General features: G+C 37.0%; 1 pseudogene across 1 annotated transcript; it reads left to right on the forward strand.

The window, feature by feature from the left end:
• Positions 1-7384: 7384 nt before the first annotated feature.
• Positions 7385-8107, forward strand: LOC145035371 (ribulose bisphosphate carboxylase/oxygenase activase, chloroplastic-like; annotated as a pseudogene). The gene is made up of 2 exons (XR_013678339.1): positions 7385-7712; positions 7794-8107. The product of XR_013678339.1 is annotated as a ribulose bisphosphate carboxylase/oxygenase activase, chloroplastic-like (transcript).
• Positions 8108-15878: the final 7771 nt, after the last annotated feature.

Here is a 15878-nt window from a genome sequence, read left to right on the forward strand (position 1 = left end):
TGTATGTTGAAAACTGCCCTTATGCTCAGCATGACACAAAAGGGATAAAAATTTCTAAATATTTTTGTAAATTGTAGTGGTTTCTCAGTTTGTATCAATTGCAATAGTTTTAAATTTGTTTTAAATTGTTTGCATAAAAACACAAAAATCCTTGTGTTTTACTTGTATCCCCCCTGAAAACATTAAAAATAGTTAAAATGTAGGGGTAAGAACTCATAGTTGGTTGTGCCTGTGTAGGTTAGCAAGACTAGAAAGATGACCCTCGAGCGGATGTATGTGGAATTAATGGATTCCTAATGATAATTAGACAAATAATTGTATTTAAGATTAAAGGAATTATTAATTTAAAGTGTTAGAAACACTTGTCTTTGTGTTAGGAATAGTTACCAAGAGTGTTTGAAGTGAAAAGGAGGGGTTTTCGGTCTGATGAGTTTTCAGCCGAGAACTGGTTTTCGGCTGAAATCAGGTGTTCGAATCTGGTGGTGTTTTCGGCTCTTTGAAGATATGAAGGTTTTTCTTGGTGTTCTTGGGGAAAAATATGAAGATTTGAAGGTTTTCCTCTTGAAGATCTTACTAAGTTTTCAGATGAAATGAATATATGTGGTTGGGTTTTCGGCTGGAGATGAGTTTTCGGCCCAAGGGTTTTCGGCCGAAAACGCATAGCTGAACGAGAATAGCTATTTTTCAGGGAAAAAGTTGATTTTTTGAGTGTTTTTGGTTCCGAAACTTATATAAAATTTATTTATATAATTTAAATGGTTTTCTAACGCTTACGAACTAAACGAAATAATTAAAGTTTGAAATTTTATTTAACGAAAATCGACTTACGTTGACTGGAAAAGCATCGGGTTGTAACAATTAGAGAGAGCAGACCGCTTAGACACTACAGGACATGTTGAAAGCTTGTGTCATAAACTTCGGCGGGAGTTGGGACTCCTACCTTACCTTAGCTAAGTTTTCCTACAACAACAGCTACCACTCCAGTATCGGTGCACCTCCTTTTGAGGTCCTCTATGGGAGGAAGTATTGCACCCTAGTTTGTTGGGGAAAGGTGATTCATAGAGTTATGGCAAGGTCTGAGGTATTCCTTCAGAAGTCAAAGCTTATTCAAATGACTGGGCAGAGGTTGCAGAGAGCTCAGAGTCGGTAGAAGAGTTACAATGACAAGCGTCAATCTGAGTTGGAGTTCTAGGTTGATGACATGGTATTGCTGAAGGTATCACCCTAGAAGGGTGTGATACGCTTCAGTAAGAAGGGAAAAATGGGGCTCGATACATTCGTACGTTTTCGGTTATTTCCAGGGTTGGCAATGTTGCTTACAGATTAGACTTGCCTAAGGAGCCGAGTCAAATTCACGATACCTTCCATGAATCACACTTTCAGAAGTGTGTGGCTGATGATTCATGTAACGACCCGTCTATGGTATGTTGTTTTTATATTATTTATTTAGAAGTTTGCAGAGGGACTCGGCGAGTCTATTGCACGACTCGTCGAGTAGAGATGGGATCTTGAGCAGCGTTTAAATCGGCGACTCGGCGAGTCCATATTCGGGACTCGGCGAGTCCGCCTGCCAGGTAGAAACCCTAAATCCCTGGGTTTGCACCCTATTTAAACCATCATATGAGCCCCAAACTCGTCTCCTTCACCCTCAAAGCATCATTTAGCAAACCCTAACCATTCCCTTGAGTATTTGAGCATTTCTTTTGTGAATCTTGCAGTTTTGAAGAGTAGAAGGAGGCTAGATCCAAAGGAGAAGAAGAAGATCCAAGGTCTTGCACCCATTTCAGAGTTTATTGAGGTAATAATCGGATTCCTTATGTTTCTATGATTGATTCTCCCTTATAAGCATATTTAGCCCATTTTATCCATTCCTTAGCTTGCTCATAGTAGAGAAATCACATTAGATTGATTAGCCTTCGGATCTAGCCATGTTTCAGTTCCAAAAACGTAGATCTATCACCTTTATGGAGCCATTTTGCATGATAGCCCTAGATCTACTCTTCCAAGTGCCTTTTTAGCCTTTATATCCTTTTTCATGCATATGTACACGTAAAGTTGGAAAGTTTACGTGGTAAACCAGCCTTAGGAACTCATATCTATAAATTGTATGCAGTGGTTTTGAGCATAATCGAGTTTTTAGTAACTGCATGCATGTGACTCGGCGAGTCGAGTCGCGAGTCCCCGATCCTTCCCCTTTGAGTGATTCCGAGTAGGGACCAGTGAGTAGTAGAATGGACTCAGTGAGTCGGAGGTTAGACTCAGTAATGGAGGGACTCAACGAGTTGTTCATACAACTCGGCGAGTCTAAGACAATCTTCTTAGATTCAAGAACAACTCGTCGAGTTGTTCATACAACTTGGAGAGTCGGATGCAGATACCCGGAGTTTTAGAATCGAATGGGAACTCATCGAGTTTATGCCATACTCGACGAGTAGCAGCGAGCAGGGTTGAGAAATGAGAGTAGGGACTCGGCGAGTTGACGGCCCAACTCGGCGAGTCAGGTCAACTGTAAGTTTACTTTGACCAGAAGAGTTGACTTTGACCAGGAGAGTTGACTTTAGCCAAGGGTAAAAGAGTCATTTTACCCCAATGCAGTTATTAGGATTTGATTGAGTGTATTTGCGGAATTGTAGTCGGGGAGATACCGGAGCAGCATCAGATAGTAGGAACGGGACTAAGGCCACAATGCCGGCCCGTTTAGCTAGTAGTAGTTTTCGGACTTCGGTCCGATGCAGATTTTAGTATGTTTGATGCCTTCATGGCTCAGACAGGATTTATGTGTTATGTGTTCCGGGTTACAGCCCAATGCAGTATGCAGTTTATGTGTTCATGCTAGTTGATATGTTTATGTTATGCCATGTTCAGTAGTTCCGGACTTCTGTCCGATGCAGTCAGTTCCGGACTTCGGTCCGATGCAGTTAGTTCCGGACTTCGGTCTGATGCAGTTAGTTCTGGATTTCAGTCCGATGCAGGAGGCAAGGCCTCAGTAGTTCCGGACTTTGGTCCGATGCAGAGGGCAAGGCCCTGGTTAGTTCCGGACTTCGGTCCGATGCAGTAGGCAAGGCCCAGTATGTGTTTATATGTATTATATGGTATGTGGTAGTTTCGGGGAGCTCACTAAGCTTCGTGCTTACAGTTTCAGTTTTGGTTTCAGGTACTTCCGCAAGCAAAGGGAAGAGCTCGGGTTGATGGCATCGCATACACCACAATTTCAGTTGTCCTGGGAGATGTTTTTAGTTTTTCATAAATGTGATTTGATACAGTTTTGATACAGTTCTACATAACACTTTGCTACGGTTTTGAGATATTGACGTATGAATTTTATTTTATGATATTATCTTAGTATTTTTAGTAATTGTTAAACAAAAGTTTTTGGGTCGTATTTTGGGATGTTTCAATTCAGCGACAATTCCTATAGACGACATTCATGTAAATGATCTTTTGAACTAGATCGAGAGACCGGTGGCAATTTTGGATTGGAAAATCATGGCCTTGTGCCAGAAGGTGGTTGTTAGGTGCATTTTGTGCACCTTTTTGCATAACTTTTAATCCCTTTTATGCATCCATTTAGAATAGTTTTTTTTTTTCATTTTTTCTTGCATTTCATTAAATTTATGTTAGTCTATAGAATAACCTTATTTGCATGCTTTTATGGTCTTTCATGTAAACCGGAGGTTGAAATGCACTTTGGGTGGTACCGGAAAGCATGGGTGAAGATTCTAGGATGATTGGATGCAAAACAAAAAAGTTGGAAAAATCAAGATTAGACATGGAAGCAGGAGAAAACATAGGGCATGTTGGACTTGCACTGAAAAATGAACATGGATCGTGTTTGACCAAGAAGAAGCTGTTGACCATGCTGAACACGACCCGTGTCAGTTTAGCCTATTTTGACACGGGCTGTGTTGGTCCAGCTGAGCGTTTTTTAGCATAGTACTTTGGTAGAAGACCTAATGAAAACTTGCATATTTCCACACAACACGGGTTGATTTACTCTATTTCGACATGGGGCATGTTCGACCCAAAAACTAACTTTTGGCATTTTTTCCTATCCTTCATATTACGGGATTAGGGACATTTACACACCCATACTTCATTTCCAGAGCATGGGAGAAGAGCAATTTCAAAGGGTTTTGCAAGGTTTCGATTGTAATCATTTGGAAACATTTGTCTTTGGATTTGTAAGTCTCGTGTACGGATTATTTCATTTTTCTAGACTTGTTGATTGTTCTAGTTATGTGTGGCTAGAACCCTAGTTTCTCCAACTTCATGCTTTTACATTTTAGTTGTCATCGTTTTTCATTTATTTTCATTCTTACAGAATACGACTCAATAAACAACTCAATAATCATCCTGATAACATTCTGACAGAATGAAAACAATTTTAAAAAAATCTATAGTAACCTTATATGTAACGACCCAATTTTCATGTCCAAAAATTTCATTTTAAAATATTACTTTTAGAAAACATTAATAAATAAAAGCATTGTTTGATCACGCCATAACACATCGCAAACCATGTTTTAATATTCAATCCATACAATCCATCAAATATCATAATACAATCCCAGTGAATCTCGTAAATGCGGAAACCGAAGGGTGTGTGTGTGACATGCTGCTACCGTGCCGGCTCCTTTTCCCTAGCTGAGGAGGTACCTGAAACCAAAACTGAAACCGTAAGCACAAAGCTTAGTAAGCTCCCCCATAATACCCCATACCATACAGCATATAACAAATAACATGCAATTAGGAGATACGGGCCCCGCCCACACTCGTGAGGATACGGGCCCCGCCCACACCTCACTTTCTGAGAGATACGGGCCCCGCCCACACTCGTGAAGATACGGGCCTAGCCCACACTCCATTCTCGGAGGGATACGGGCCTCGCCCACACCCAACCGTCAACACAGATCATACAAGTAACACGCAGACAACAAGTATAAACAGTTCTATCATACTGGTATATATCACAATCAACTCGACTAATAGATACGGGCTCGACCCACACTATAATACTAACGTCCCATCTATACGGGCCGGCCTTGGTGCCTTAGACCCATTACTAATGAAAGGAAACTCACCTCGAAATAGCTGCTGGTCTGTGTGGGAATTGATCACCTACTACTGCTGCTGCTGCTCCGGAAACTCCCCGGCTGTAATTCCCACAATATACTTAGTCATACACTGCTAACTGTCCTTTGGGTAAAAAGACCATTTTACCCCTGGTCTAGCCCTAAGTCAAATCAAAGTCAACTATTAGTTTACCCGACTCGCCGAGTGGATCTCCACTCGCCGAGTCCCTAGCAAACTATTGTCCTGGGTCCCTGATTCTACTCGTCAAGTTGGGCTATGACTCGACGAGTTTATCTTCTAAACTGTCATTCAACTCCTTCATCCTACTCGCCGAGTTGTATGAACAACTCGTCGAGTTCATCTTCATCCGAAGAACACATATGCTAAGACTCGCCGAGTTGTATGAACAACTCGCCGAGTCTGTTCTTGATCTTATGAAGATTGCCTTGGACTCGCCGAGTCAGGGCATTGACTCGCCGAGTCCTATCATGAGTGAGTTCAGTTTCCAACTCACCGAGTCACCCCCTGTGACTCAAGGCTCAACTCGATACATCTTAAAGGGACCAGTTCAGCGACTCGCGACCAGACTCGTCGAGTCACATATATGACTCGCCGAGTCGCAGCCATGCATCCATCAAATACACCGATTTGCTCGATTCCAGTCCATTCCATTCACAGATCTGGGCTTCTAGGACACAATTCACACGTAAAGTTTCCAACTTTACGTGTAGATATTCACCAATATGGATTTTAAGGCTCAAAGTGCACCAAAAGAGGTAGATCTAGGGCTTTCATGCCATATGACCCCATAAAGGCAATAGATCCAAACTCCAGGGACTAAATCATGCCTAGATCTAAAGGCTAACAACTTATTATCACCCACAAAGCACAAACAAGCTTGGGGAAGAGCCCAAGAAGGACTCCAATGAAGCAATAAGGGATTACAAGCTTGAAAACAGAGGGGAAACGAGCTATACCTCAAGGAATATGTTGAAATGACACAAAGATGCCTGATCTCCTTCTCCTCTTCTTGATCTACACCTCTTTCTCCTCAAAACCTTCAAGAACACACCAAGAGCACTTCAATCTCTCAAGGAAATAAGGGAAAAACGATGTTGGGGAGTTCTGGGGGTGAATGGGGACGAGTTGGGGCGGAATGAGGGTTTAAATAGGGTGCAAACCCTTAAAACTTAGGGTTTCATCCAGCAGCGGTGACTCGCCGAGTCCAGGATATGGACTCGCCGAGTCGCCCACTTAAACGTGTCCTGAGTCTCGTCCCTACTCGGCGAGTCGGACCTTATGACTCGCCGAGTCCAAGGCTAAAATAGGGCAATGCTCAAATAAAATTCACATACCGGAAACCAGGTGCTACATTATAGCTGATTTAATTAGTGAAAATGCGTAATAATTACAATAATTATATAATATTAAACGTATTCATATTATCAAACAATATATTTTCTTTGTCATTCTCACATAATAGTATTGTCCACACATCCGCACAATAGATGTCGATCCACATTTGAACCTAGCTATATATATATATATATATATATATATATATATATATATATATATATATATATATATATATATATATATATATATATATATATATATATATATATATATCACTCTTTAACCTCTTTCCATTGATATCAAATACGATTTTTTTACTTTTTTGATCTGTGAATCTGCACTGTGAATTTGTGCATATTCACAAATCACAATGCTGAACCGATCAAAAAAGAAAAATAAATAAATAAATTATCGAATTTAATATTAATGGAAAGAGGATAAAAAGTTATGAATGTAGATATTTTTAGATTTTTTTCGATAAAGAATAAACTTTAAATTAGAAAAATATAATGGTTCGTTAGTTCTAAAGTTTAAAATGGTTAATTGTTGAAATACACACACACACACACACACACACACACACATATATATATATATATATATATATATATATATATATATATATATATATATATATATATATATATAGGAGTAGGATCAAATGAGACCACCTAAAAGGTTGAGAACGCGAGAACAGATCTAGACCATCTAAATATTCAAATCGAAGGCTATTATCAAACTGACCATTTATGTAAATTCTGAAAATTATTGGTATTAAAGTGTAACTTTAAATGGTGAAAAGGGTATAATAGTAATTGAATGTTTATTTAATTTCTATAACTTCTCACAGATATCTTTCCTTTTAATTTGCCATCTCTCTCTCTATACCTAGGGCACGCTTCGTCGCCTCCCTCATCTATACACCACCAAAGCAGCTAAAAATGTTAAACAGATGAGAGAGTACACGAGGATTCAGATTGAGATCGAGAAGGATGAGGGGGAAGCCGCAGTGATGGAGTTATGTTGGCGGCGAACAATGGCAGATCCCAACGATGACTTCCGTTCTTCATCGTCTCGATGTAGAGTTCTGATCATCGTCACCGGTAATGACTTCTCCACCCTTTACGCTCCCCTCATCCGTGACGGACGTATGGAGAAATTATACTGGGCTCCGACGAGAGAAGACAGAATCGGTGTCTGCATCGGAATCTTCAAAACCGATGGTCTCTCTCCTGAAGGTGTTACGAAGCTTGTCGACACTTTTCCAGGACAATCCATCGGTATTCTTTCTTCTATAAATTAACCTCAAAAAATGTTAAAATATATGTATATATATAACTTATGAATGATTTCTTGTTCAGATTTCTTCGGGGCATTGAGGGCAAGAGTGTACGATGATGCAGTGAGGGAGTGGATTGGAGGTATCGGAGTGGAAGGCATAGGGAAGAGGCTTGTGAACTCAAGGGAAGGGCCTCCGACATTTGAACAACCGAAGATAATAGTTGAGAAGTTGTTGGACTTATTGGAACATGTTGGTTCAAGAACAGGATAATGTGAAGAGAGTGCAGTTGGCGGAGACGTATTTGGACTCGGCGGCGCTCGGAGATGCTAACAGGGATTCCATTGCTAGAGGAGAGTTCTATGGTGAGCTTAGTTAATCGTTAAAAATGGATTTGATGAGATTTAATGGAAGTGTAAAATGGATTTGATGAGATTTAATGGATTTGGTGAGCTTAATTGGCGGTGATGGAATTAAGTTATGCACATAAGGTGCTCGATGAAATGCTTGAATTCAGAAAAATGGAACTTGAATGCTTGCAGTTGTAATCTTATATAAATGTAATGTTAGATGTCTCATTTTGCAGTTAATCATCACTGAATACTCCATGAGGCTGGTCCGAGAGGAGCGAGGCAAGCAACCACAACCAATATATTTATGTGTGAATTTATGTTTGAATGACTACATTTATTTATGAATAACAGGGTATTCATTTGTGAATATTAGTGTATTTATGTGTGAATGACCATATAATTATACATAATTGTTTCATTAACATTTTTATAGATACAATGAATAAACATGCATATAGTGGGAGGTAGGAGATTTACCAAATGAAACACCGACACCAATACCTCTTTTGGAAGGAGAAAAAATGTGTTTTATTCATTTATAATTGTAATTGTAGCACTAGTTTCCGTATAAAAAATATATATTGTAACTTATTCATTTACTATTATAATTATATTCTTATATGAATAGAAATGTGTTTTATTTGTTTATAAATGAGTACCATTTTAGTTGATTTTATAATCTTTTTTTCGAGTTTTATTCATTTATTATTTTACAAGTGTATTCATAAATACAAATGAGTTAATTCATATAAAATTTACAATTTTATTCATTTTTAAATGTAATGTATAAATCATTATTTATGGAGATATATATTTTTTTAAAATAAATGAGGTAAACCGATAAATTATTCATTATCAAATGTTGTTAGTAAAAATAAAAATATAAAACAAATAAACATTTTTTTTAATTCATATTAAATGATATTTTTATTAATTTATTAATTAAAAGGAAGATTTTAAGTATTCTTAATAATTAGGGAAAAAATTCTCATGATTTTCGGAATTCATTAATTACTTTCTATTTATGCATATTTAATTAAATTGTAAAATGCCTCTAATGCTCTTATAAAATAATTGGTCCACAAATGTTCTCGCGTTCTCAACCTTTTAAGTGTTCTCATTTGATCATTCCCCTATATATATAGGGCTAGCTTATATTGTAGATGAACATCTATTATGCGGATATGTGTAGATGATCTTATTCTATTAGAATGATTAAGATAATATATTGTTTGGTAATGTAAATAAGTTCAACCTTACATAACTATCGTTATTATCATGCATTCTTACTAATTTTTATTGATTTTTGTTTTCATACATTATTTTTTACTCATTTTTATTCTTACATAATATGATGATTAATAAACATTACACAACATTCTTATAGAATGAGAATCATTAATAATAATAATAATAATAATAATAATAATAATAATAATAATAATAATAATAATAATAATAGACTATTTAGTTAGGGAGTAAACAATCCTAAAAAACAATTATTTATATGAAATTCAAAAGGGCATTTATGTCGATTAACACGAATTCATTTCAAATCCATTGCAAACCAAACAAAGTTTGTAAAATGAACGAATTTCAATTCCTTTCGCAATTTACCAACCAAACACACAATAGTATTTAGATCTTTTAAACCTAAATACATCAAACCCAAATTCTTTGACACATTCAATATCCGACAAGCCAAAGACACCGGATCACTAACTTTAAGCAGTAAACCATTGTTTTAGATACAGGTTCCATCTGTAAATTTATGGAAACACACTTTACTCGTGCTTAATAGTGTACATAAAAAAGTTTAATTTAGAATAACAATTAATGACATAAAAACCCTTTAGTTTTTTCAAAAAAAAAAATGGTTATATTCTAACAGCACTTTTGGTGTATTGAAAAGGGAAGTTAAGCAAAAATTTTAGCTTCTATTAGGGAGGAGCAAAGAGGGAGTTATTTCCTTCCAACCCATTGAGTCCACTGTCATATCAGTTTTCTCTCTTTTTTTTCATTATCTTTTCCAACCCACAATACTCGAAAATCCTATTTTTATCAACCCACTTAATTAAAAAAAATACAAAACAACTAAAATACAAGTTTTAAAACACATGATACAAGAGAAAATGAGAAAGAGAAAGTAGAGAGAGATGATGAAGTGGATTAGTGAAATCAATTAAACAACCTGTTGAAGCGGGAGTGTACCAGTGATAACTCTATTGCTAATTAAGATTTTAGCTTCATTGTTTTGTATATATATTTTTTAATTGAATGGGTTGAGTGCGTTCAAAAAATAAAGTTTACGTGTGTTGTGACTTGGTAAAAATAAAGAAAAATAAAAAAAAATAATAATGTGACAGTAGGATTAGTGAGTTGGTATGGAATAACTCCCTCCTTCCTAATAAGAGTTTCCAAGTTATCTTGAAATAAACTTGTAAAAGGATAAGCACCAAAACAATGTAAAATTTTTATGAACTTAAGGTTTTCTTGTGAATTTTAATTCATTATAATTTGAAAACTTGTCCTCACATGTAGCAATAGCAAAATTATAAATAAAAAGGATAAAGAGAAATAGCAATGTTTTGATTTTGACGCATCAAAAAATAGGTTGAAATCATATTTTTAATAAAAACTTAATGATTTTATGTCATTAACCGTAAAAATAATAGATTGATACTTTTCATTATATAATGCTTTATTTTGCCATCATCATGTGAAATTTTAAAAGTTGGAGTTGGCAACTAATGCCATAACGGTATAAACTAGAAAAGTTTCCATGGAAAAAGAAAAAAAATAGTAAAGTACATTTGCCACTTCGCCATCATCCTACTCATTTTATTTTTATGTGAAAGGGTTTTATACACTTTTATTTTTATGTTGTCACTTCGCCATCATCCTACTCATTTGGATATGTTTTTCTGGTCTCGTTCAACAAAGTGCATTTGCCATTTCCTAAGGGTTTCTTTCGATAAGACTTTTTGAGTAATAATAATAATAATAATAATTTTTTTTTTTAAATCATGATTTCTTAAATTTTGTTCAACAAAATGCATTTGCCATTATATTAGGTAGTTAGATTAGATTCGGAGTATGTATCTCATTATGTATGTGCCATATTTAAGCTTACGTATTAATCACGGATTTATATGACTTTAATGAATTTCTCGACACCGTTCTAACGACCATCCTATAACTTTTTCTTGTGAGTGGAACTATCCGGAGAACCAGAATGGAAAGGAACCGACCCGTATTTTCTCAACAGGTTCGGATGTTCGGTTATCGGTTATGGTTTCAAGATCAGTTGGGTGCCTCTAATTAAACCCGGTTCAAAAACTAGAACCGGACCAGAAATTTAAAAAGCCATTATCCATATTGCGGTTGGATTCGTGTCATCACCTTTATAATCAAAGAAGAAAGATAACTTATTAGTACAATATTAAACATGAATGTACATGAGATATATATATTACTGCATACGGGTTGAGTTACACATGGAGCCGCATCTCTTCATTGAACCAAGGAAACATGCGATGAACATGCGAATAAGGTATTAGCATATGAATACTTTGTAGAACATGCGATTACAGAAGTATTACAAGTTGCAATGTTCAGCATGTGCACATGGTCAAATTTCTAATGAGTTAACTTTTCTTAGTTTCCGTAATGGCCATCATCCCATGTTTGTCTCATTGCAATTGCAGCAAGTCCTTTTTATGGGAGTTCTAAATTAGAATAATATATTTATTCATGCACACTTTTTTTTTTGTCTTTATAAATTCGAGGGTGTTTCAAGAGACTTTTCATCTTTTTTATTTCCTTAAATTTGATACCGCGTTTTTTTTTTGGAAAATATCGGCTATAATAAAAAAAATGGGGGTAATTTCAAATTTTAGACATGAAAATGGACATTTCCGGGTATAGACATGCATTCCGCGGAGGACACTCTGCGGACCTCCACAGAACAATGAAATCTCTACTGAATGTAGAATGTTGTACTTTTTTACTAATTAAATATTAGTTCGCATAGATATTTCTACGGAGACATTAAGCCCTCCGTGGAGGGATTGGTTTGATTGTTCATTAAACCCTCCACAGAGGAGGTGACGAGAGGCTCCGCAGAGGCCTTAAAATCTCCATGTAATGGGTGGTTGCAAGGCTATTAGTGACGGGTTTTTGTAGTATAAAATGTTTTTTTAGATCCATTTGCAATATTAGATCGGTTTTAGTGTTAGAAATTTGTTTTCAAAAATAATATGAGTTTTGTTATTTTATGTACGGGGTGTTTTTGGCTAGGGATGAGCAAATGGACCGGGGAACCAGTCGGAACCGGAACCGGAACTCGATGGAACCGGTCGGGCCGGGACCGGGACGTTATTTTTGTGGATTTTTGGAACCGGGAACCGGTAGGAACCGGAACCGATATAACCGGAACCGGTAGAACCGGCAAAAACCGGAACCGTATGATACTATTTTTCAAGGACCGGTTCCAACATTTGAAGACACGACAAGAACCGGTAGGAACCGGGAACCAGTAGAACTGGAACCGATAGAACCGCCGGGCCGGTTCGGTTCTTGATTTTGGCCGAAGCCGGTTCCCGGTTCCGGTCCGGTTCGGGCCGGTTCCGACCGGTTCGGTCCTTTTGCTCGTCCCTATTTTTGGCACATGAGTAATGGGATTAACACATACGTTAGACCAACGTTTAACAACTTAGGTTTACTGCTTCCGTCAAATTTCGACTGTCGAATATTGTTTGATTTTGTCAAAAGTAAGGCTAATGCGTTCAATAATAATATATCATTGTCATTTCAATGCCCGGTTCATGGATATGTTATGAATATTGCAGTTGAAGCAGATTTTCATCAACACAAAATTGTAATTTTTGAAACGAAGGAGATTGTGCATTTGTATTCGAAGGTATTTGAGGGATTTGTCGAACAGACAGAAGCGGTTGAGAAGATTGTACCATACAATGTTGAAAACATTGTATCTGATAATATTGAAGAGTGTCCACAAGAAGAAACAGTGGCAGTGAATACAACTGAAGAAGAAATTTTATATGAGTTTGGAAGACTAGGTAACAAAACTTTGTCAGATAATGAAGAGTCAAATGAAGGCTGGTTAGAAGATGAGTTCACACACGGAAAAAAAACTTCCAGACATCTTTTACAGTATGCATCTCATACCTGATTGTCCTGATCCTATTGTTGAACCTGCACCATTTCACAGTTTATGTCCAAATGATGATATGTTTGTTCATCAAACGTATGATAGCAAACAACAACTAATATTTTCTTTGAGTCTAAAAGAAACTAGAGAAAAGTTTTGGTTTCAGACCAAACATTCTAACAAAAACCGTTGTGAGGTATATTGTGAAATTGAGAACTGTACTTGGCATTTATAAGAAAAACGCAATGATCCCACTGATGAATTTGAAATCACGACTTTCAACAACGTACACACATGTTCATCATTACAGATGCACCCAAATAATAAGCACGCAGATAAAAAAGTCACTGGTACTATATTGCATGAGATTATGGGAAAAGTTCATTCCAAGGTTTGGAGGCCTAATGAAATATCAAGAGATTTAAATGCTTTGTTGGAAATCAATGTAAGTTACAAACAAGTATGGCGTGCAAAACAATATGCTATGAAACTGTTGTTGGGATCCTCTGAATAATGTTTTTCTAAACTTCCTATTTATTTTCACAATTTGAAGAGGCATAATCCTGGTACAATGGCCTATATACAAACAAATTCTGAAGATTGTTTCGAGTGTTGTTTTTATGTCATTGGGATCACGGTAAATACAAAAAACTTGTTATTTAATATATAACTATTTATAAAAAATGTAGGGAGTGTCAGACGGCGCACGGAGTGGATTCGATATGGGTCATTGCGGATCGATTGACTAAGAGTGCATATTTTATTCTAATTCTAAGGAGTATCTCTACAAAGAAGTTGGCCGACATCTACATCAGGGAGGTTGAGTCATGTCATGGGGTGTCGGTTCCAGTGGTTTCAAACAGGGATGTGCAGTTTACTTCCAGGTTTTGAAAGAGGTTTTACAAGGATTTGGGTACTCGATTGCATTTCATCACAACTTTCCACTCGCAGACTGATGGCCATAGTGAGCGGACTATCTAGAACCTTGAGGATATACTTTAGGCATGTGTATTAGATTTTAATGGTAGTTGGGATATGTATCTCCCTTTAGCGGAATTTTTGTATAACAACAGTTATCACACCAGCATTGATTGACCTCAATTTGAGATGCTCTGTGGGAGGAAGTGTCAGACCTTCATATGTTGGGGTGATGTCGGTCGCGAGTCATGGGGAGTACTGAGGTGGTACTCAAGACTACCAAGTTAATTTAGCAGGTTCAGGGCAGACTTTAGATAGCTCAAATTTGGCAGAAGAGGTATGCCGACAAGCACCGGTCATATCTAGAGTTTTAGGTTAAGGATATGGTTCTTCTGAAGGTGTCACCTTGGAAAGGTGTCATCCGATTCAGGAAGAGGGGCAAGTTGGGCCCTAGGTACATCGGTCCTTTCAGGGTTTCAGCTCGGGTGGGCAGAGTTGCTTATCGCTTGGATCTACCCAAGGAGCAAAGTCAGATCCATAGCAAATTTCACGTCTCTTATCTACGAAAATGTTTTGTTGATGATTTCGCGGTGGTTCCATTGGTGGATATTCAGGTGGATGACCGTCTGAAATACATTGAGAGACCGATTGCCATCCTTGATAAGAAGACAAAGGCTTTGCGGAACAAGTTAGTGGATCTGGTAAAGGTGCAATGGCAGCACCACAAGGTTTCAAAATGGACATGGGAGCCTGAGGTCGAGATGAGGGAGCATTACCCACAATTGTTTGCAACGAAAGACTTCAAGGATGAAGTCTGATTCAAGTGGGTGACAATTGTAGCATTTGTGCTTTTAGGTATGTTCCTTTTAGCCCTTCATTAAAACATTTCTTACACCAAGTGATGGGTTTTGGTCATAAGACATCCTATGTGCTCATACAAACCCTAATGCTTGGATCTAGGTTTCTCTATTGTACATGCTTTGAATCCAAGACTATAAACCCTAATTCTAGCATACATATAATCATATTAACATGAGAATAAGTTTATAGTGTTACCTTGATTGTTATGTAGCAATAACAATCCCAAATCTCCTTGTATTGACTTTGGAAGGCTTAGAGTCACAAGTGTCACTCCTCTAATGGCTCACAAACACCATAAGCAAGTGGAGAAGGTATAAAGAGAGAAGTGAGAGGTTAGAATTCGTATCTAGGACCTCTTGGGAAGGGATTCACGAATTCATGGCCCTAGGGGTGTTTATATAGGTGTAGAGATAGGGTTTCAGTCATTATCCTTATCTAGTTGATTATCCATTAAGCAACCAATAAGATAATCCTTGAATCCTTATCATACTAGAATTCTAATGGATTTACACCTCAAATTCGTTCACCATATATATAAGATAATCTTTACCTTATTTTGTAACTATCACATAATTACAATTCAGCCCCTCTAGTTTAATTAATTACATTTGATCACAAAACTAATTCTTAATTAATTATTGACCAATATTAATTAAACAAATATGATTTCTCCTTTAATATATTATCCTTATAACATATTAATAAATCATATTATCCTCTCTCTCTTTATTCATTTCTCCAATCAAGTTGCTTGGATGAAGGCAACCCAAAAGGACCATGCACCATCGGGTCAAGTACATACCAAAATAGTTATGGACTTAGACACTAATCCAACAGTCTCCCACTTGGATAAGTCTAACAA

This window comes from Lactuca saligna, chromosome 3, assembly GCF_052625555.1.
Source record: "Lactuca saligna cultivar CGN05327 chromosome 3, ASM5262555v1, whole genome shotgun sequence".
NCBI lineage: Eukaryota > Viridiplantae > Streptophyta > Magnoliopsida > Asterales > Asteraceae > Lactuca > Lactuca saligna.